Source organism: Schistocerca gregaria, chromosome 3 (assembly GCF_023897955.1).
Source record: "Schistocerca gregaria isolate iqSchGreg1 chromosome 3, iqSchGreg1.2, whole genome shotgun sequence".
In the NCBI taxonomy this organism is placed as follows: domain Eukaryota; kingdom Metazoa; phylum Arthropoda; class Insecta; order Orthoptera; family Acrididae; genus Schistocerca; species Schistocerca gregaria.
The window spans coordinates 413999420-414021283 of NC_064922.1; the positions used below are offsets into that span (position 1 = coordinate 413999420).

The window sequence follows — 21864 nt, forward strand, 5'->3', positions numbered from 1 at the left end:
ATGCAATACTGACCTTACGACTTATCTTAGAAGAAAGATTAAGGAAAGGCAAACCTACGTTTCTAGCATTTGTAGACTTAGAGAAAGCTTTTGACAATGTTGACTGGAATACTCTCTTTCAAATTCTGAAGGTGGCAGGGGTAAAATACAGGGAGCGAAAGGCTATTTACAATTTGTACAGAAACCAGATGGCAGTCATAAGAGTCGAGGGGCATGAAAGGGAAGCAGTGGTTGGGAAGGGAGTGAGACAGGGTTGTAGCCTCTCCCCGATGTTATTCAATCTATATATTGAGCAAGCAGTAAAGGAAACAAAAGAAAAACTTGGAGTAGGTATTAAAATTCATGGAGAAGAAGTAAAAACTTTGAGGTTCGCCGATGACATTGTAATTCTGTCAGAGACAGCAAAGGACCTGGAAGAGCAGTTGAAAGGAATGGACAGCATCTTGAAAGGAGGATATAAGATGAACATCAACAAAAGCAAAACAAGGATAATGGAATGTAGTCGAATTAAGTCGGGTGATGCTGAGGGAATTAGATTAGGAAATGAGACACTTAACGTAGTAAAGGAGTTTTGCTATTTAGGAAGTAAAATAACTGATGATGGTCGAAGTAGACAGGATATTAAATGTAGACTGGCAATGGCAAGGAAAGCGTTTCTGAAGAAGAGAAATTTGTTAACATCGAGTATAGATTTAAGTGTCAGGAAGTCATTTCTGAAAGTATTTGTATGGAGTTTAACCATGTATGGAAGTGAAACATGGACGATAAATAGTTTACACAAGAAGAGAATAGAAGCTTTCGAAATGTGGTGCTACAGAAGAATGCTGAAGATTAGATGGGTAGTTCACACAACTAATGAGGAAGTATTGAATAGGATTGGGGAGAAGAGAAGTTTGTGGCACAACTTGACCAGAAGAAGGGATCGGTTGGTAGGACATGTTGTGAGGCATCAAGGGATCACCAATTTAGTATTGGAGGGTAGCGTGGAGGGTAAAAATCGTAGAGGGAGACCAAGAGATGAATACACTAAGCAGAGTCAGAAGGATGTAGGTTGCAGTAGGCACTGGGAGATGAAGAAGCTTGCACAGGATAGAGTAGCATGGAGAGCTGCATCAAACCAGTCTCAGGACTGGAAACCCCAACAACCACAACAACAACAACATTGTATTTTTAAAGACTCGGGGGGAAGTCTATCTGTCTCCGATCTCGAGAAAATGGATTCTGTGTAGCGCGTTCACTCCCGATCTCACGCCCGTGAGATGAAATATTCACAACATCCCCCATATCTCCTAAACCACTCGACATATCGGAACGAGATTTTAGCGAGTGATAGCGCACGAGGAGAAGAACATCTTTCCAATTCATAAACACATTGAACTTGCCAGAATGAGATTTTCACTCTGCAGGGTAGTGTGCGTAGATATGAAACTTTCTGGCAGATTAAAACTGTGTGCCGGACCGAGACTCGAACTCAGGACCTTTGCCTTTCGCGGGTAAGTGCTCTACCAACTGAGCTGCCCAAGCCCGACGGGGCTCCAAGCGTTCTAACTGGGGAGAGATCGGACGACCTTGCTGGTCAGGGTACGGTTTGGCAAGCACGAAAATAAGCAGCAGAAACTCTCTCTGCATATGGGTAGAAATGCTTCAAATGGCTCTGAGCACTAAGGGACTTAACATCTATGGTCAGCAGTCCCCTAGAAATTAGAACTACTTAAACCTAACTAACCTAAGGACAGCATATGGGTAGACATTAGCTTGCTTGAATGTACTGCTGTTCTGTAAGCGTGCTGCGAATGACAACCAAAGAGGTCCTGTTATGAAATGAAATGGCATCCTCGACCATCACTCCTGGTTTTTGGGCTGTATGGCGGGCGACACACAGGTTTGTACCCCACTGCTACTTGGAGCGTCTCCAGACACGTCTTCGGCCTGGATTCTTATTGGTTGGAATAGAAATGTCTTCCGTGATGAGTCCCGCTTCGAACTGAACCACAATGACCAGCGAAGACTTGTCTGGAGGCGCGCCAAACATAAGTGACTATCGCCCGCCATGTGGCTTAAAAACCAGGAGTGATGGTCTTGGGTGTCACTTCATTTCAAAGCGGAATCCCTTTGGTTGTCATCAACGGCATCCTTAGAACACAGCAGTACGTCGACGATACTTCATGTCCCATGTTGTTGCCCTTAGTGACAAGCCATCCTGGGCTCACATTTCAGCAAGATAGTGCCCACCTGCACACAGCCTTGGGTGTGAAGGGAAATGCGTGCACCGGCCGTGTACTGGAAGATCATCTCTCTATGACATCTTGGAAAATCAACAGAATAGGCAGAATGATGTTCTGTGTAAATCATACTTTGATGAGACATGTACAGCAGTTGTAACCTATAAAACTTAAAACCAAGAAGCCCATAGCCGATTCTCCTTCCTCCACCTGACACACTGTGATGGTAAAAACTCTCCTGGTTAGTTTGATGTCATCACAGAATCTGCCTTCATCAGTAGCTACGACTTTCTGTCATTCATTCCTCCTGTTAAGTCATTACTGTATACACTATCAGGTGCAAGCTGTCTGGTGAGAGGAAGCGTGCAAGTTGCATACTTACTCGTAGCCTAGCCTCCAACAAACGATACCTGGCATTCATAGCTGATGCCCTAAGCACATTCATGCTATGTCACACACGATCAGCAATGATTGTTCGTTTGATGCAGCAGTCAGGTGTTAATTTATACGCTACAGCTGCATCGAATGAGAACGAAGATCATGTTCACATTCCTTGGACTGTGAGCACTGACACTCTATGGAAAAGTTTCCCTATTTCTGTGCTTGTAACACAGCTTCGCTACATTTAAGTACTTGCACCCAATGTTCTTTTCAATGTCAGCAGTGTTTACTGAATTGGCACAGAACTCGAAACAACAGTCCAGAAAGACAAACTCTGTTGTTTTGGACTCAGCATCATTATGCCCAGGATGAGGTACCTTCTGTATCCACAACAGATTGTTTAAAATCTTGTCTTCACTAGCTACAAGTAATGCCCTACGCAAATGGCAAATGTGGTTTCTCTGCGCCCTTTTTTTAGAGGTGTTCATTTTATTTTTCTACTAGGTTATCTGACTGCGGATCTCTCAAAAAGTTTGCATGTATCAACTTATACATTTACATAAGCTGAACAATTTATTAAAGCAGTACCGAAGTTAAACAATAAATATGTAACATCGACTGGGAAGTCAGCTTATGGAAATAATAGTAGTGGAGTAGCGCCAGTTTGGTCCCATGATTTATACCCTTTTGTCCATGACCTGCCACTTTCAAGGGTACAATGCAACCCAGTTCCATGCCAATGCCTCTAGGGCAGTTGCCTGTGGGAATATGTCGCAGCTTGGCTTTTTCTTGTCCCTCGAAAACAATTGCTTAGGTCTATCTCTTTCCTTGTGCTTGGTGTTTGTGAAAAACTGGTGTTTCCCGGGCGTATGGTAAGCATGCTGTGATTCAACACTTGAGATGGGAAATCTGTGCTGACTCAGCAGTGAAATGAGGATACAAAAGGAGGAAAAACCTTGCTTAGAAGCTTTCAGTTGGGGACAGTCAACATAGTGAGATCAGTTGCAAGTTGAGAGAGCAGAGTCGGGAATTGGACAAAAAATAAAATAGTGTAAGTATGCTTCTACTTAGCCAATCTACCATTCAAACTTTTTGTTTGCCTTATCTATGAATGTATGTTTTTTTCATTTAATTTTACAAAGTCTGTGGTCCTTCTGATCAAACACATTTGAGATAAGAATCTGCAGCAGCAGGAAAGTTCTCTCAGAAATATTCAGAGGTATTCCAACTTGGAGAAATCTTGCTTTATCCATGGAGGTGTGAAAATCTTTCTTTTACCCTCATAATTCAACCATTCCGTTTGCCATATCTATGAATACATTTTTTCTCGCTACTATTACAGAATCTGAGATCCTCCTGACCGAGCAGCAGCAGCAGCAGCAGGGGAAGAAGATCAGCTGAACTTCGTGGATATCATGGTCGTGGTCATCGTCATCACCATCATCGTCCTCATCTTGAGAAAACAAAAAGGGGTACTTTATATAAAATTATGAATGATGGGTGAGCCATAAAAGAAGGGTGTTAAAACCAGTGATAATAATCTAGAAGGGTTTGTGAGCATTCAGGTTTTGAACTTTGAATATGTACTGGCGTAATAGTCAGTTATGATGGGTTCAAAGATCCCAAAAAAACTTCTTGCCACATGTTTCCACTTTTCACCAACAAACTGCTGGAGCGCAACTAGTCAGTCAAGGTAACTATCTCAGTTCTCTGCAGTGACAGTAGGGAAATATATCTGAACACCAAAGACACAGTTTTATTGTTCCTCGTGTGGTTTTATTGTCCTCTAATGACATCGGTGAATGGTTATCAAGCAGTACCACAGAGAGACTTCTGAAAAAAATTAGAAACTTTCCGAGTTCGTGATTCTGAGTGTGAAAGAAATCATGAAACTTACATGTCAATGTAAGTAAAGGATTTTATGCAGAAAATTACCAAACGTAATCGCAGACAAATCAACTGACGGAAATGTTGATTCAAAGAATGGTGATTATTGCTTCATGTAACACTGAGGTATATGATATGTCACTCAACATTATTTTCATCAGTCATGTACCTGTTGCCTATGGGAGCAGTGGGTAAGCCCACCTCTGATGCAACGCTCAGCAAATTGCATTTACTCATAATCGGTAATAGGTCGTAATTTTTCTTTACTGATATTCAGGAACGCATCCCATATCGAGCCAGGTGATGTCACATAATTGATAGGAACAAGTTCGTCTTTTTTAAGGCAGAGTATGAGGAAGTTTTCAAATACAGAAGCTAGAAGTCGCTTTTTAAATGTAAGTCGGAGTAATCCACCAAGGTCTTGCATTTATATAAGCCCCACACTTTGCATGTTCTTTTGCAGTCCTCTTCTTTGACCGAAGGCCCACCGCTCAGCAAGTTTTTGAAGACCTTCATTGTGGTAATTTTTTCTCCATAAAAACGAGTTCGTTGGTTACGTGCGCTTAGAGATAGATCCCTTTCTCGTTGACTGCTCACTGTCGGGGAAGTGCTCAAATCTTTCGGCTTTAAATACGAGATATATTTTTCCAGAGAGCACGCCAGAAATTTTATGTCGCTAAGATATTTTTATCTTACCATATTCTCTTCAATCACAGAAACAGGGCCTGGATTCGTTTTAGATGGTTCTTCTAGTCATTTGCATATGTTCATGATTATAAAACGTGCGTCATAATTTGTTAGATCGTGAAACGCAACAGGTACCCTAAAATTAGGTCTAAAATTTACATTGCAGTTATCATACGTCGCACCACGAAATCTGTCTGTAAAATGGCAGTGATCCTTATGTTTCACATCTATATTCATGAAGCGTTTTGTTTTGCAGATGTGACAACTTCCTCTTTGGCGCTAGTAATCACTTGCTTGTTCTGCAACAGGTATTTTTTTAATTCTCTCAGCAATCTGATACAGCTGATTGGTAAACCAATCCATGCAGACTGCACCTTGGTACAGGTTACTCTTATACAGCAAGCATTTGAAGTCTGCATAAATGACAATAGGTAATTTTAATTGTTAGTTATGACTCGGATTTAATGAATTATTTTTCTGCTTGCGAAATTTTCCTGCTGACTGCTTTGAACTGTCAACTAAATGCCCTGCCAATTTTTCTTTAGAATCGAAGTAACATAAACAATCTTCATATAACACAGTGGATCTAGTATAGGCAGTGGTGTTAATCTGTACTGGTATCGAAACTTATGTTCCTCTTCTACTCCTCCTATAACAATCTACTCATGATCAGTCCCGTATGCCAAACACATTAAGAGATAGATTTACATTGTTTTTCCCAAATATTCGCACATCCATTAAATTTCGGGCATGCAGCCGCGCAAATACTACTTCTTCAGCTGACATTTCGGCCGCATATCGTCCAGCCATCCTCAGAGCGAGTCACATGACCGACGACGAGGTGCCAAGCGCGGCCTTAAGCTACGTTGTGCAAAACGCGACAGTGGTTGCGACTACGACGCTGCCCCCTCCTCTTTTCCCACCCTGGCAGTCGGCGACAAGGCCGCAACGCGACAGGAGTCGTCGCTGTTTCCCAAGCTCTGCTCGGCGGCGGCGGATTCAAATACATAAGAAAAATAATAATTCCGATTTTCTTGCTGTAAAAAATACTGTATGTTAATGGAACAGAGTTACATCGGGTCCCAGAGTTAGTTTTTCGATACAGATTCTCCTTTTACTTTAAAAAATTGAAAAGTATCTCTTACGGTTTTGCGTGTTTTTTTCGCTGTATATTACTTCTCTATCGATTGTGAGGAGAGTAAAAGGCACAAAAAATTGATGTTTGCTTATCTTACAGTTTCACATCACAACTTGATAATGAGGTGTCTATTTTAAGGATGTTCGTCACAGTTATTCCGATACTTAATTTACAAATAACCTACTGCATAAAATTTGAATTGTGTACAGTGAAAAATGTGGTCGCTGGCTACTTTGCGTATGGTTCACGTTAGGTCATACATCGTTGCCGATGAAAAGAAGCTAACATATCCAAATAATTTTTAAAGTTGAGATCAGAATGATATAGATCTCCGTTTCCGAGATTTGGGCTCATATATCTCCGGGAGCGTCGCGACTGGCCGCCAGTTCTGTCGACGAGCAACGTGAATCGTGTGGTCATCACACGATAGAGAGTGTATTTGTTTTGTTTCGCTGACACATTTGGACCTAATGAAAACATGTTATGTCATATATTTCTTTGGTATGCGTTACTAATATTTCTCCATATGCTCTTGGCAATTTCAATTAAAATGCCACGAAATTTATGTTTCTTACAAGTAAAGACATGCTGCCTTCAATATATTTTCTTCTCATTCTTGGAAGAGGATAAATTACTCACCTCTAGTATTTTCTTCTGAACCTGAACGAGGATACCCAAGTAGAAGTAGACACCCTAACAAAACCAACAAATATCAAAAATTTACGTTTTTCATCGTTATGGATGACATGAACATTTAATCTTGCCAAGCTGCACTCAAAAGATGACTCCTGGATTTACAAAATATGAATTTCAATTGTGGACTGTGTCAGACCAGAAGGGCTTGTAAAACAGTTGTGCACGTTTGGCACAAATTTTTGATCACCATCTTCTACCAATGAATTGAAGTGAATGTGACAAATTACTTATTGCAGCATACTGTTTGCGCAATCTGCTGAGAAACGCCTTCCTCAAAAACGAACACCTATTGATTACAGAAAGCTGTACAAAAATCTGGTGGTGGTTTTTCACAACTGGAAGGTATCATCAAGACACCAATCTACCGTTTACTTTCAAAGTGAAGGTATTGTAAAATGTAACTTTCTCATTGTACTTTAGATTGTTCATTTTATAATGTACTTGCCGTTTTCAATTTTTATCGTCACAAAAAAAGAGTAATGCGAAAATTGACCTGCAAGTTCATTTTCATCATTCTAATTCTACATCTGCATGGATTATACTGATTTTCATAACAGGACTGAAAAATTTGCATTAATGGGAAAATAATATATATTTCACTCACCTGAGAGTTTCAACTGTGCACCAATTTCTTACCAAATTCTGTCTCTGAAAAACGTGTCCCTATATTTAGGGTTCTTCAAATCGTAAAGGCAAATGTTGCGAGACCAGCTCACAGAGCTTCACATCCTGTGAGTGGCTCATTTCAGTTTTCTTTGACTGGCTCGACATCTTTCTGGCACCCGTACGTCTTTGTGTCGTCCGACTTCGTCGTAACACTGCTCACTGGTGCAGTGCTGCGGCAGCTGCCGCAGCAGTCGCGAGTCGCATCCCAAACTCGAACTGCGCATGCGCCAGCAGGCAACTTCTGACGTCACGTAGCGACCCGTCGCAGTCGCCAGTGTGCGTCGCGTCTTGGACGACGTACGTTTAGATTAGTGATGGGCTAAACTGCGATTTTCCGATATCAGTATTTCTGTGAATGCTACTTTTCAGGGTCTGTTATTCTTAACTGTGATTTGTCGCAGTTAAGGAACCTAGGTCGTGTATCCCTCTGCCACTGCTATTTCTGCGATTTCTGCTACTTCCGCGATTTCTGCTACTTCTGCGATTCCTGTGACTTCTGCGATTTCTGTGACTTCGGCTACTTCTGCGATTTCTGTGACTTCTGCTACTTCTGCGACTTAGCACCGTATGAAAAAGTTACATCTGTCCACATAGAAAATTGCATCTCAACAAACCTGTCATTGGTAAGTATGTGTTACGTTTGTTCTTCCGTTGGCTTTAATTTTGTATTAAAGAAACAACTGTGAAAATATTAATAGTGTAATTAATATGTAAGTAGTCATACAGTACCGTATTAGTTCGTGTTTAGAAAATGAATTCTAACATATTGTTATGTTCACAGGTGCCCGAACTTCATTTCAGTCACTCAGTAAAGTGATAACTCAAAATTTCATTGTCAGCAGATCTGGAGAAATTGTCACTTCGTCTTTAGACCGTTTCATCAGACGAGAGGTTAGTTTCTAAGTGTTTCAATGGACTGAATTACTTCAGTGAGAGCGTTCTTGCAAATGTGAAATATACCCCATTGAGTGGCTTTCATTACAGCAAATATTAGCAATCTACTCTATCAATTATATTGCTTGTAATTAGTGACAGCAAAAATTGTTTAATAGTCCTTGTGATTTTGCAGACACAGTTCTGGTTGCTGTAAGTATCTATCCACATCAAGGCTGTTGGGAGAGACTCGTGAAGATTCAAGACAGCTCTTAGAGGACTTGCAGTTTAAAAGTGACATAATTGTGAACTAAGTGTGCAGATGAGTGATTAAATTGTGTTTTATTGAAGTTGTTGAGCGATTTTAAACGAATAATAAATGTTAAATACAGTGAGTGAATAATGAAAATCTCATTTTCCACATGTTAAGCCGTCCTATACCCGTAATTTTCCGCCACTTATTTATTGGTAAACACTTGTTGGAGAGTAACATGCCCCCCCCCCCCCCCTTTCTCCACAATCTTGGTGTGACACTGACCTGTAACATATCCTCAAGTCTACAATATGCAATTTGAGGCTGTTGATATGAAAGTGGGAAGTAAAGATCTTCCAGTTAAATCAGGAGTAGCTTAAGTGCATTACTTGAAAGTAACACAGGAAAAGCTTACTTATATAGGTGGTATTAGTGTCAGCAAAAAGTTCTTGTGTGTGAAGTTCCCATGTAGAACAACAGGTGTAAAACTTTTCTCCCGAGTCTTGAACTGTGTCGGAACAAAAGTGGGGCCTTCATATGACACAATAATACTGTTTTTATTTCACTACACTTATACAGATGTCTGAGTTCTGCTGTGTTAATATTGCAAAGTCCTGTAGGCATGTGGAGTATTAACCAAAACTGTCATATTGGAAGCAGAATCAAACACATTTGTTACATTACTTGATATTTTTAGGAAAAAAAGGCAATGTTGCTTCTTATTAATATAATGCATTCAGAGTCACAGCTGTGTTTGACCAACCATAACTGATGCTGAATGTGCATGTCGTCATATAATATGAAGGGCTCATTTCAATAGTGGTACAAGTACATTACCTCGACTTTTCTGTCTATAATGCTTCTGAAATTAATGATTCAAACAAACATAAATAAAGGTTCATCTCTAGCAAGAAGCCATGTGCTTGAATATTTCTGGTATCTCAACTACAGATTTTTCAGCGCTCATTTAACTTTACGACGCTGTATTTCAAAATGAACAAAACTGGACTTGTACCACTATTGAAATAAGCGCTTCTTATGCACACACAGCACATCAATCTCGTGGGGCACAAGGATCTCATAACGAAGTACGTACGTCGGTCAACAGATGGCACTAGGAAAAGAATGTTAACTGCGCTTTTTAGTTGCTACTTGCGACTCTCAGTTGCGACTTGTCACAGAAATCGCAGTTGAACTCGATAGCGTGTCGCAGAGATGACCGTAGTACGAACTTTGGCGAAAAGATGGTACTGTTAGCTGCGCTTTTTAGTTGCTACTTGCGACTTCTACCCGCGATTTGTCACTGAAATCGCAGAAAGCAGTACGGAATTCGGCCAACAGATGGCTCACGGCGTTGAATGTGAAATGCTACTTGCGACTGCTAACTGTGACTGAAATCGCAGTTAGATTTTGTAAAGTTGTTATTGTGATATCTGTGACTTCTCAATCACTGTGATTTCTAACAGATACGCAATTTCCTGCCCACCACTACTTTAGGTGTTACAGCGTGATGGTACTGTGCATGTGGGTCACAGCTGTTGGTCGGCAGGAGAGAGGTACATTTAACTCAAGCGCTCCCCGTGATGAGGGCTTTCAGAATTCGATTCGTCTATTGGTGTATGTTCTGCGGCGTTAATACATTGACGACTTCTCTACAATTCAATTACACCAAGAGCCAGATTCCATGCCTTATCCAAGTGAAAAAATTATATTTATTTATTAAGTTGTCGCTTAATCTAATTTAAATGACTTCCTTGAAAACAGAATCCCAAAAGGAAAAGGAGAAAAGTTCTTTATGTCGCTTTAGTTCATCATATGAGCTGTATCCATACAGTGTTCAACCACAGCTGACTTGTCTGGCTATAGTGCATCTTCAGGGTTCCCACATACCTCTTATGAACGGTATGTGTTGTCTGACCTATCAATGACTTACCACAATTTCTGCAAGAAACCTGATACATACTTTCCTTCCGAAACAATAAATTATCATTCACAGAACCGAGTAAGCCTGCAGTCTGCATAGGAGGCCAGAAGACTGCATTAATATGCTTTTTATTATCTTTGAGGAAAGGGCACCACATAAAGCAAAAACGCTATTGATCTGAATGTATTTCTCTCTTCTTCCATATAACATACTTGCATTCTATAATTCACAATGAATGCTCTGCAAATTTGTTTGTGGCAGTATCCATTTGGTTCAAAAATTCTCTTGAGATCTGTGAGCTCTTTTTTGCGAATTATCGTTACTGAACATACAGTGTACCCTGTAAACTAAGTCTTATGTCCACCTATGGTCCGTAAAGGGTGATGGCAGCTAGTGGCATGTAAATGTAGACTTGTGTGCATTAGCTTAGAAAATACAGCGTATCGTATTATGCCATCAATTTTATGATGAAGGAAAACGTCCAAAAAAGGAAGGCAGCCATGTTTTTCTATTTCCATATTAAATTTAATATTAGCGTGAACAGAATTCGGATGCCCAGGAAATCGATGTAATGTGTCCTTCCTGTGAAGCCAAATTACAAATCTGCCATCCATGTACCTCCAGAATACTATTGGGTCAAAGCTTGCTGTGTTCAGAGCCTTGTCAGTGAAATTTTCTATGAATAAATTAGCTACCAAAGGTGAGAGAGGGGTTCCCATAGCAACTCCATCAAGCTCATAATAAAATTCACCATTAAACTGAAAATAACATGTAAAAACGTTGAGGTTCGCCGATGACATTGTAATTCTGTCAGAAACAACAAAGGACTTGGAAGAGCAGTTGAACGGAATGGATAGTGTCTTGAAGGGTGGATATAAGATGAACATGTATGGAATTGAAACATGGACGATAAATAGTTTAGACAAGAAGAGAATAGAAGCTTTCGAAATGTGGTGCTAAGAAGAATGCTGAAGATTAGATGGGTAGATCACATAACTAATGAGGAAGTATTGAACAGGATTGGGGAGAATAGAAGTTTGTGGCACAACTTGACTAGAAGAAGGGATCGGTTGGTAGCAAATGTTCTGAGGCATCAAGGGATCACCAATTTAGTATTGGAGGGCAGTGTGGAGGGTAAAAATCGTAGAGGGAGACCAAGAGATGAATACACCAAGCAGATTCAGAAGGATGTAGGTTGCAGTAGGTACTGGGAGATGAAGAAGCTTGCACAGGATAGAGTAACATGGAGAGCTGCATCAAACCAATCTCAGGACTGAAGATCACAACAACAACAACATGATAGGAGTGCATGCTCAAATAATGTGATATTTTTGTCAAAATGTTGGCTGATAAGAGACAAAGAATCCTTTAAAGGTGCCTTACGCCACAGACTTCACCAACACATCCATACTATTTATCTTGAGGTTGTTAAGTCTCTGAATAAAATCCATAGAAGTACGAATGTGGTAACTACATTTTTCTATGAATGGTTTTAATAATGAAGCTAAAGATTTTCGCAGAAAGATACAACGGTGAACCCCTAGTGCTCATTATTGGCTGCATACACAAATCCTCTAGATACTCATCCTTACCCCCTTGTGGATTTTAGGAAGATTCAGTAATTATAGATATGTATTCCAGAGACCTACCTGTAAAAGCGAAGTCTGGGAAGGATGTTGCATGGATATCTGAACAATTTCTGCAGACAGGGACGAATTGATGTCCCATAAACCTTCATACCTACCATGGGGACGAATTGTAAAATAGGTATTTCAAAAGGGTAATGCATTGGTAAGGAATGCATCACTATTCAACATTCTCCCACATGATAGCAAATATCGTGTAACGTTTGAACAGGATGAGAGAAAACTGTATGGGGATGCATTTTATTCTCTGAGAATCATGCAAATGGCTAGATATTCCCTAAAGATAACTGGGCTGTATAACTGAACTGAAGATCATACAATAAAAGTATAACTGAAGGCTATATATGATTCTGAACTTCTAAATATGATGTACAATTATATTAAAATAGTCGATCAATGTAAGTAGGAATTTTATGCAGATAGATATTTCAAAATACAAGACATCCTACCTACCAAACTGGTCAATATATATTTACAGTTTTGAAAGTATAATGAACGAAACGAAGAACAGGAATGTTAAAGGCCAGCAAAGGTGAAGAAATTGCTGGGAGCTTTTATACAGAAGAGTTACAGAGACTTAGACTTAGACACATATCTCTGTGGACATGTCTGTCTCAAGTACCTCCTGACGACTGCATAAAGACAATCGACATGAACATTGCTGCATAGCTGGATGTTTGGATATGATGTCATACACTTTGATTTTAAAAGACTGATCGTCAGTATTACGCACAAACTACTTTCCACAAATAGGTCCAAGTAAAGGAGAATAGAGTATTTCATTGATTAGACTGGAGTCATGTCACAGTGTTCCTGATATCACCATGGTGAACAATAATCTGCACCTAGGATGTGATAAAATTTTGGAGATGAAATCTGTCCTATAAAACATTGATGATTTAAATGCATTCTTCCTATAGGAATTAAAAGGGATTGTGCTATATGCAAATGTCAGTACACTTAAATCGGAAATAAGATCTCCACAGGCCGCAGTAGACTGTAGCCAGGAAGTTTCAATAGGACCACTGCAAGGTTTCTCAAGGAATCAAGTTTTGGAGAATACTGATATATTTTGTGAATGAGGTCATCCAGTGGATATACAGGGTGTTTCAAAAATGACTGGTATATTTGAAATGATATACAAACTAAACGAGCAGCAATAGAAATACACCGTTTGTTGCAATATGCTTGGGACAACAGTACATTTTGAAGCAGACAAACTTTCGAAATTACAGTAGTTACAATTGTCAACAACAGATGGCGCTGCGGTCTGGGAAACTCTATAGTACGATATTTTCCACATATCCACCATGCGTAGTAATAATATGGCGTAGTCTCGGAATGAAATTACCCGAAACCTTTGACAACGTGTCTGGCGGAATGGCTTCACATGCAGATGAGATGTACTGCTTCAGCTGTTCAATTGTTTCTGGATTCTGGCGGTACACCTGGTCTTTCAAGTGTCCCCACAGAAAAAAGTCACAGGGGTTCATGTCGGGCGAATAGGGAGGCCAATCCACGCCGCCTCCTGTATGTTTTGGATAGCCCAAAGCAATCACACGATCATCGAAATATTCATTCAGGAAATTAAAGACGTCGGCCGTGCGATGTGGCAGGGCATCATCTTGCATAAACCACGAGGTGTTCGCAGTGTCGTCTAAGGCAGTTTGTACAAATTCACGAAGAATGTCCAGATAGCATGATCCAGTAATCGTTTCGGATCTGAAAAATGGGCCAATGATTGCTTTGGAAGAAATGGCGGCCGAGACCAGTACTTTTTGAGGATGCAGGGATGATGGGACTGCAACATGGGGCTTTTCGGTTCCCCATATGCGCCAGTTCTGTTTATTGACGAAGCTGTCCAGGTAAAAATAAGCTTCGTCAGTAAACCAAATGCTGCCCACATGCATATCGCTGTCATCAATCCTGTGCACTGTATCGTTAGCGAATGTCTCTCGTGCAGCAATGGTAGCAGCGCTGAGGGGTTGCCGCGTTTGAATTTTGTATGGATAGAGGTGTAAACTCTGGCGCATGAGACGATACGTGGACGTTGGCGTCATTTGGACCGCAGCTGCAACACGGCGAACCGAAACCCAAGGCCGCTGTTGGATCACCTGCTGCACTAGCTGCGCGTTGCCCTCTGTGGTTGTCATACGCGGTCGCCCTACCTTTCCAGCACGTTCATCCGTCACATTCCCAGTCCATTGAAATTTTTCAAACAGATCCTTTATTGTATCACTTTTCGGTCCTTTGGTTACATTAAACCTCCGTTGAAAACTTCGTCTTGTTGCAACAACACTGTGTTCTAGGTAGTGGAATTCCAACACCAAAAAAATCCTCTGTTATAAGGAATAAACCATGTTGTCCACAGCACACTTGCACGTTGTGAACAGCACACGCTTACAGCAGAAAGACGATGTACAGAATGGCACACCCACAGACTGCATTGTCTTCTATATCTTTCACATCACTTGCAGCGCCGTCTGTTGTTGAAAATTGTAACTACTGTAATTTCGAAAGTTTGTCCGCCTGAAAATGTACTGTTGTCTCAAGCATATTGCAACAAACGGTGTATTTCCACCGCTGCTCGTTTAGTTTTTACTGCCGTTTCAAATATACCGGTCATTTTTGAAACACCCTGTATAACCAGTTAGCATCGTTCGTCTTGTGTGTAATATCATAATGCATTCATGCAGTTTTAAAAATCGCTGTCTCTCAGCAACCATAAAAAAGTTTCAGCATTGGAATCACACAACCAAGCGGTTGCAACTGGTTGGCTATGTGATTCCAATGCTGAGACTATGAACTCATGTTTCAATGAAAAATTAATTCACACAATCTACAGATTCTTGCCTCCAATGGTCCCAGGATATAAACTCATCAAGGTGCCAAGCAACACCATATAGCTTCCAGTGACTGTCCATTCATTAGACCATCTGGAGTTGAATATTCTAGACCAAGACCAGGAAACTGGTTGACTTCTGTCGTGAAGAGCAGCTTGGATGTATGAAACCGGTGCAAACAGACATCACTGTACAACAACGTGATAACATGGGAGAATTACAAATTCCTTAAATCGATAGGATTGAAACAATGGAATAGCGTCACTAAATATAACAGAGTCAGTTCAATATGATGACCAGATCATTTGTTAAGGGACATATATGCCACAAAATGTATGCTTTGGCGACTTTTAATAGAGTAATACGAAGAGATAAGGTTTCTCGTTCAACATTAGGATGCTTTAACAATTCTGAGCAACAGTTTCCTACATATGGAAGGAAAATTTGTGAAGAAGGATGGAAGTCACACAATGTCATTACAACTTACTCGCAATGCTTTCTCCTTCCTATTTCAAGAAATAAGATAACTGAATGTCATCGAGATCGACCATACAAGAGGTGATGCAATCACATTGAGTCATAAGACAAAGGTTTCTGTATCAAGTTCGGTCTTGAATGGTTAACAAAATGCAGGACATTTCACAAATAAACTGACAACAGTTCGCTTTAGTGTATGTGTACCATTTAAGTGGGTTTTAACTGGCTTATGGAATACTTAAATGACATTAAATGTCATCATGAAAACTAGACAAGAAATAAATTCTGGTATGAAGTATGAGGGGTAATAACAAATACATTCAAGGAGTGTCTGAGCACAAACAGAATAAAATTGTGTTGGAGAATTTGGTATTAAAAATGCCTCATATTACTGTAAAAGATGATGAACATTTGAAATTTTTACATGTATTGAACTCAGATATTCAACTGCCATTAAATTCAATTTATGGAAATTGTACGAACATCCAGTTCTACTGATTACTCCCAGACAGACATGGGCATTTAAAACAATAGCTCAAGTAGAAACATTTGATTCATTATACTAGCACTGCAAATAGACAGGAAGGGGAATGTTAGAAAGGATTCACATGCATTCAACAAGTGTAAACGAAGCAATATTAAAGTATACTTGAATTCTGAATTTCACCCATACAATAGTTTACAACTTGTCTGGGGTAATAACATGTACAGGCTATTGCACGACATGTACATAATGGTTTGTTGTGTCTTAGTACGAGGGCAACAATTTGGATGAATGCTTGGCCCACCGAAGTTTAGGAACTAGTGACAATCGTCAAAGCAAAATAAAGCTATGAAATGTAGGCCAATAGACGTAAGTATTGAATCTGATTCTCCACACACACTACATTGTACACATTTGCACTACATCACTGTTGAATTAATTACGCATTGCTCACTGGAATTGTGCAATAACAAGTGTTGTGCTGAGCCTGACTCATTTGACGATGACACCTTAAGGTATGAACATCATTTATTGACACACATGGCTTCTGCAACGAATGTGGGCAATTTATGTTTAAGAATAATGCCTTCTTCTAAATCACAAGTGCTGGACGTTAACAATTTTCACGAATGTGGCATCGTTCAAGCCGTTCAGAAACATGTGTCCCACGATCCAAAAAACGATGTCTTTGTTAATCCTTTTTTGGAATGGAAAACACCATCGTTAAATGACAGACAGTAAGAACACATTGTGGATACATGAGATTTACATGAGTGCTCCAATCTAGAATCATACACCTGTCCACATATGTTGCCTATGCTGCTCTTCTAATATAGAAGATAAGCCAGCAGTCAGGTGGTCCACATGTATGTTATCACTCTCTTGTCAGCAGAAGCAGCATTGGAGACAGCACACCACACCATGCATGGGGCCATTTGTCAGTAGCGAGTTGTCACCAATGCATGTATTATCACCGTCTTGTCAGCAGAAGCAGTAGTGCCAGCACTCCAACGAATATCTCACTGTTCTGCTGGTGTAACTGCAGTTTTAAGAAGGTTGTGATCAGCATTCAGGCATCATCTATGTCATCACTGGCTGTAAGATAGCGTTGCCTATGCAATATAAACACCTGACACTGCAGCGAGAATAATGCTACTTCACAAGAGCAGTACTTGTAGGTTGGTGGGAAATAACCCTATTGGTTGGATTTGCTTCTACCAGCACACAGAATCTTAATGTGGGCACAACCAGTTTCCCCTCCCCACCACTGGAACTACATATAAGACATGCTGTGCAGCTTCAGTCAATTTCAGCGTTAGTCTGACTGTTAATAGCTGCACTTACAAAGTGCCAGTGTGACCTGTCCAATGAAGAGATTGACTGGTCATGAGTCTGCAGGTATGTCTCAAAAATGTTTTATGTTTATCTGTGCCTGCAACTAACTATTATATAATGAATTATTTTTCATTTTTTTTATAGATGACAGCGTGCCATTGCCACTGATGGAGACATATGCCTTGGAGCTCTTAATGCAGACTATCAGTGATATGGAATTTTTCAACTATGTTGCACAAATTAGTGGGGATGAGTGTACAGCTATAGTTGAGCTCTGTCCTCCAACTGTATGCTGCTAAGTATGTGCTACAAAAATTAGGTGAACATTAATAAAACCGATAAACTGTAGGTATGATTTCCTGGTTGGGAATGGAAGAAAAAAGATCCTCTGAACATGTGTCTGGAAATAAGTGTTCTTTGTGCAATGACAACAAATCGCTCTGGAACATAGCACAGAGTTGAATTGCATTCATGTTGTAAGTAGGCTGTTTAGGTTTTTATATTGGTAACAACATGTAGCGCTCTGTATGAAAATCACTGACTGTACTGTGTGCAGTCTGAGTCTGTTCGGCATTGTTGCAATATTCGTCATTGTAGTGTTGGGCAGCTGGCTGTTAACAGCGCGTAGCGTTGCGCAGTTGGAGGTGAGCCGCCAGCAGTGGTGGATGTGGGGAGAGAAATGACGGGAGTTTTGACAGCGGATGATCTGGACGTGTGTCCATCAGAGACAGTACATTTGTAAGACTGGATGTCATAAACTGCTATATATATTATGACTTTTGAACACTATTTAAGTAAATACATTGTTTGTTCTCTATCAAAATCTTTCATTTGCTAACTGTGCCTATCAGTAGTTAGCGACTTCCATAGTTTGGATCTTTTAGTTATCTGGCAGTAGTGGCGCTCGCTGTATTGCAGTATTCGAGTAACGAAGATTTTTGTGAGGTAAATGATTTGTGAAAGGTATAGGTTAATGTTAGTCAGGACCATTCTTTTGTAGGGATTATTGAAAGTCAGATTGCGTTGCGCTAAAAGTATTGTGTGTCAGTTTAAGCACAGTCATTTATAATTTTTCTAAGGGGACGTTTCATATGTCGACCCTTAGCTGAGGATACCTCACTGGAATCTTCTGATTTTTTCTTGTAGTTTGTGTAATTAGTGTAGCTTTTGTTTACTGCTACCGTGTAATTGTAGAGAGAATCTCCATTGTAGTTGCAGTCTTTCATTGTTGTACAGTAAAACAGTTGTGGCATGCATGTAGATTTGCACCAAGTATTTCGCAGCTGCGCTTGCATTTAACGAGATATTATTTTCAGTGCTATGTTAATGTGTTTTCTTATTTTTGCTCTTCAAATTGTGCCTTTCTTGTTATCATGTGAAATACTTGATAATTATGGCGTGTGAAAAATGTAACACTAAACTCCAAAGTAAACTGAGAAATGACAGTGAAGACGAAAGCAGTGTGTTAGCGCCACCGTGTAATGAATTAACTAATGTTCAAAGTAGTAATTTGGTGATTGTGCATAGGGAAATGGAGCGGGATGCAAATAATGGTGTGGACAGTGAAACCATTAATGAACAGGGAAGCATTATCGAACGATCGGTCGGCTACAGCTCGCCTCAGGATTCCGAAATGACAGGACACAATCTTGAAAATACTGTAGATTCAGGTTTTGCGTCCTCACGGTTTTCTCAGGTAAGTCAAGACACATTTTGTGCTTTTCCAAATGTGAAAATTGCCGGTTCAAATGCACTGCCGAATAGCACTGAGGAACATGTATCAGACACCAGGGCATTGTTATTACAATTAATGCAACAAATGGGACAAAGGCTACAAAAGTTAGACACAACACCTGAACAAAATCAGAAACAAATGGGAGAAAATCTTCAAACATTAGACGCAATGGAACAAAATCTTCAAAAGTTAGACACCAAGCTTGAACAAACACGTGAAGATTTAACTACTGAGTTACATAACATCGAATCGAAATGTCAAAAAGTTTGTAATGACGTAAAAACACAAATTTGTAAGCATTTCCAACCTATTTTTTCGTGGCACGAAACTACATTACAGAATCACGAAGCAGCCATAAAAGAAGTGCAAACTATTGTTCATGAAAATCATGAGACGTTGCAAGCTAAAATTGACTCAGTGGCATCTACCTATTCGGTTACGCAACTTACAAAAACTCAGGAAAACTTAAAACTTAAAGGACACAGTAGATACGATTTCAACACAACTGGGCATTCTGAAACTTGGTTCAGAACAACACACTGAGGAAATACGTTCAATATCGGAGAAAGTAGCCGAACTTTCGGGTCAGTTCACTAACTTATCTACAAAGGTGGATGATGATCTGAATGACACAAGACCTGTAGCCTTTACTCACACAGAAGAGTATGAACAAATTAAGAAATTCAAACGAAATCAGAATCAAATTAATACACAACACCAAAGAGAAATCCGGGAAGTGCAAGATAAGCTGACACAGGTAATACAAGAATTACGTATTTCAGAGGACACTCGCGCTCCAACACGGGAAGAGGGACTTAAAAATACGGAAAAGCCACAAAATAATAACACAGGGCACTTCGGAAATTGTGAAAGAAATTGGCAAGGTGCACCGAATTTTGAGATGGAACCGCCGACACGACGTAACAATGACCGACATGCGACTCCTCGACATGATGATTTTGACTATAAGCTGCTTATTACTACATGTAAATTCAAAACATTTAAGAATTCTGGCAACGACATTCATCCACAAGAGTGGCTTCATCAATTCTCTCATTGTTTTCCTCTCAACTGGTCATTAGAGCACAGATTAGAATTTATATGTGGCTAATTAGAGAATGAACAAGCTGTAAGAATGCGATCGGTCATTCACGAATGCCACAGTGAAGGAGAATTTTATCATGCCTTCCTCTCAGCATATTGATCTGAAGCCACACAAGACCGAGTAAAACATAGCATCATAATGATGAAACATTTCGAACAATCTGAATTTTCCAGTCTTGTGAAGTATTTTGAAGACATGTTGCACAAGAATCAGTACCTGTCAAACCCTTACAGCCCCTCAGAACTCATCCGCATTTGGTTAATCAAATTGCCTGAACATTTACGACATATTATTTTGGCAGGACGTTGCAAAGACGACATTGAAGCTTTTCAGGGACTGTTACAAGAATTGGAAATAGACAATGACAAACAGGAACACAACAATTACAGGTCACATCTGTCACAATTCCACGATGAAAGAAATAATAATTGGACACGACAAGGCTATTCTTACAACGTAAATCATGACCAAAACAGACACCACCCGTATGACAACCGTTGGCAGAGTAGTAATTATTACAGGGAAAGATCACCTCTCTGCGGTAATGACTATCACAGAGACGATCAGAGAAACAGACAATATGGAAACCAAAATAATTATTATCAAGGGAGACAGAATAACTACAGACGCAACAGTCCACCGCGGAGTTACGATTCCGGGAGAAATTCTCCACCACATGACCGACAAAAAAGAAACTATGTAAACTACCGACAAAACCACAGACCTAAATTTCATCAGTACTGGCGGGATTCAAACAGGGCAGGGCCTCCTCGGCAAAGTGAATTTGTAGAAGTTAGGTCTCCAAATCCCAATAACGGCGCGCGCAAACAAAGAGCTAGCAGACAATGACTGGCACCACAAGCAGCCACGTGCGCCGGCTGGCTCAGAGAAAAATAACATAGACGCTAACCTTCAAAAAAATTTGAGCATTCTTTACCGATGTACCATATACAACATGATAATTGCTTTGAAGTTGAAACTCTGCACACTAGAAAGAGTAAAGGATTGCACCACATTTCACATGTAAAACCGTTTATTGAAAGATAATGTGCTTTTTAATTTAGTCTTTGCCATAAAATTTTTCACTTCACGTTTCTAGTACTCTGTTTCACACTTAGAAACTGTTAACATGCAACAGTGTTTGAAGTTAACTATCCAGTCAAGAACATGTTGTTGTTGTTGTTGTCTTCAGTCCTGAGACTGGTTTGATGCAGCTCTCCATGCTACTCTATCCTGTGCAAGCTGCTTCATCTCCCAGTACCTACTGCAACCTACATCCTTCTGAATCTGCTTAGTGTACTCATCTCTCGGTCTCCCTCTACGATTTTTACCCTCCACGCTGCCCTCCAATGCTAAATTTGTGATCCCTTGATGCCTCAAAACATGTCCTACCAACCGATCCCTTCTTCTAGTCAAGTTGTGCCACAAACCTCTCTTCTCCCCAATCCTATTCAATACCTCCTCATTAGTTACGTGATCTATCCACCTTATCTTCAGTATTCTTCTGTAGCA

At 40.1% G+C, this 21864-nt stretch overlaps 1 protein-coding gene and 1 long non-coding RNA gene across 2 annotated transcripts in view; one reads left to right on the forward strand and one right to left on the reverse strand.

The window, feature by feature from the left end:
• LOC126355389 (dynein axonemal intermediate chain 2) overlaps positions 1–21864 on the reverse strand; it is a 211055-nt gene that overhangs the window by 138703 nt on the left and 50488 nt on the right. The window lies entirely within an intron of this gene.
• Positions 7997–8940, forward strand: LOC126354905 (uncharacterized). The gene is made up of 3 exons (XR_007565391.1): positions 7997–8300; positions 8459–8568; positions 8747–8940. It is a non-coding gene; the product is annotated as an uncharacterized LOC126354905 (long non-coding RNA).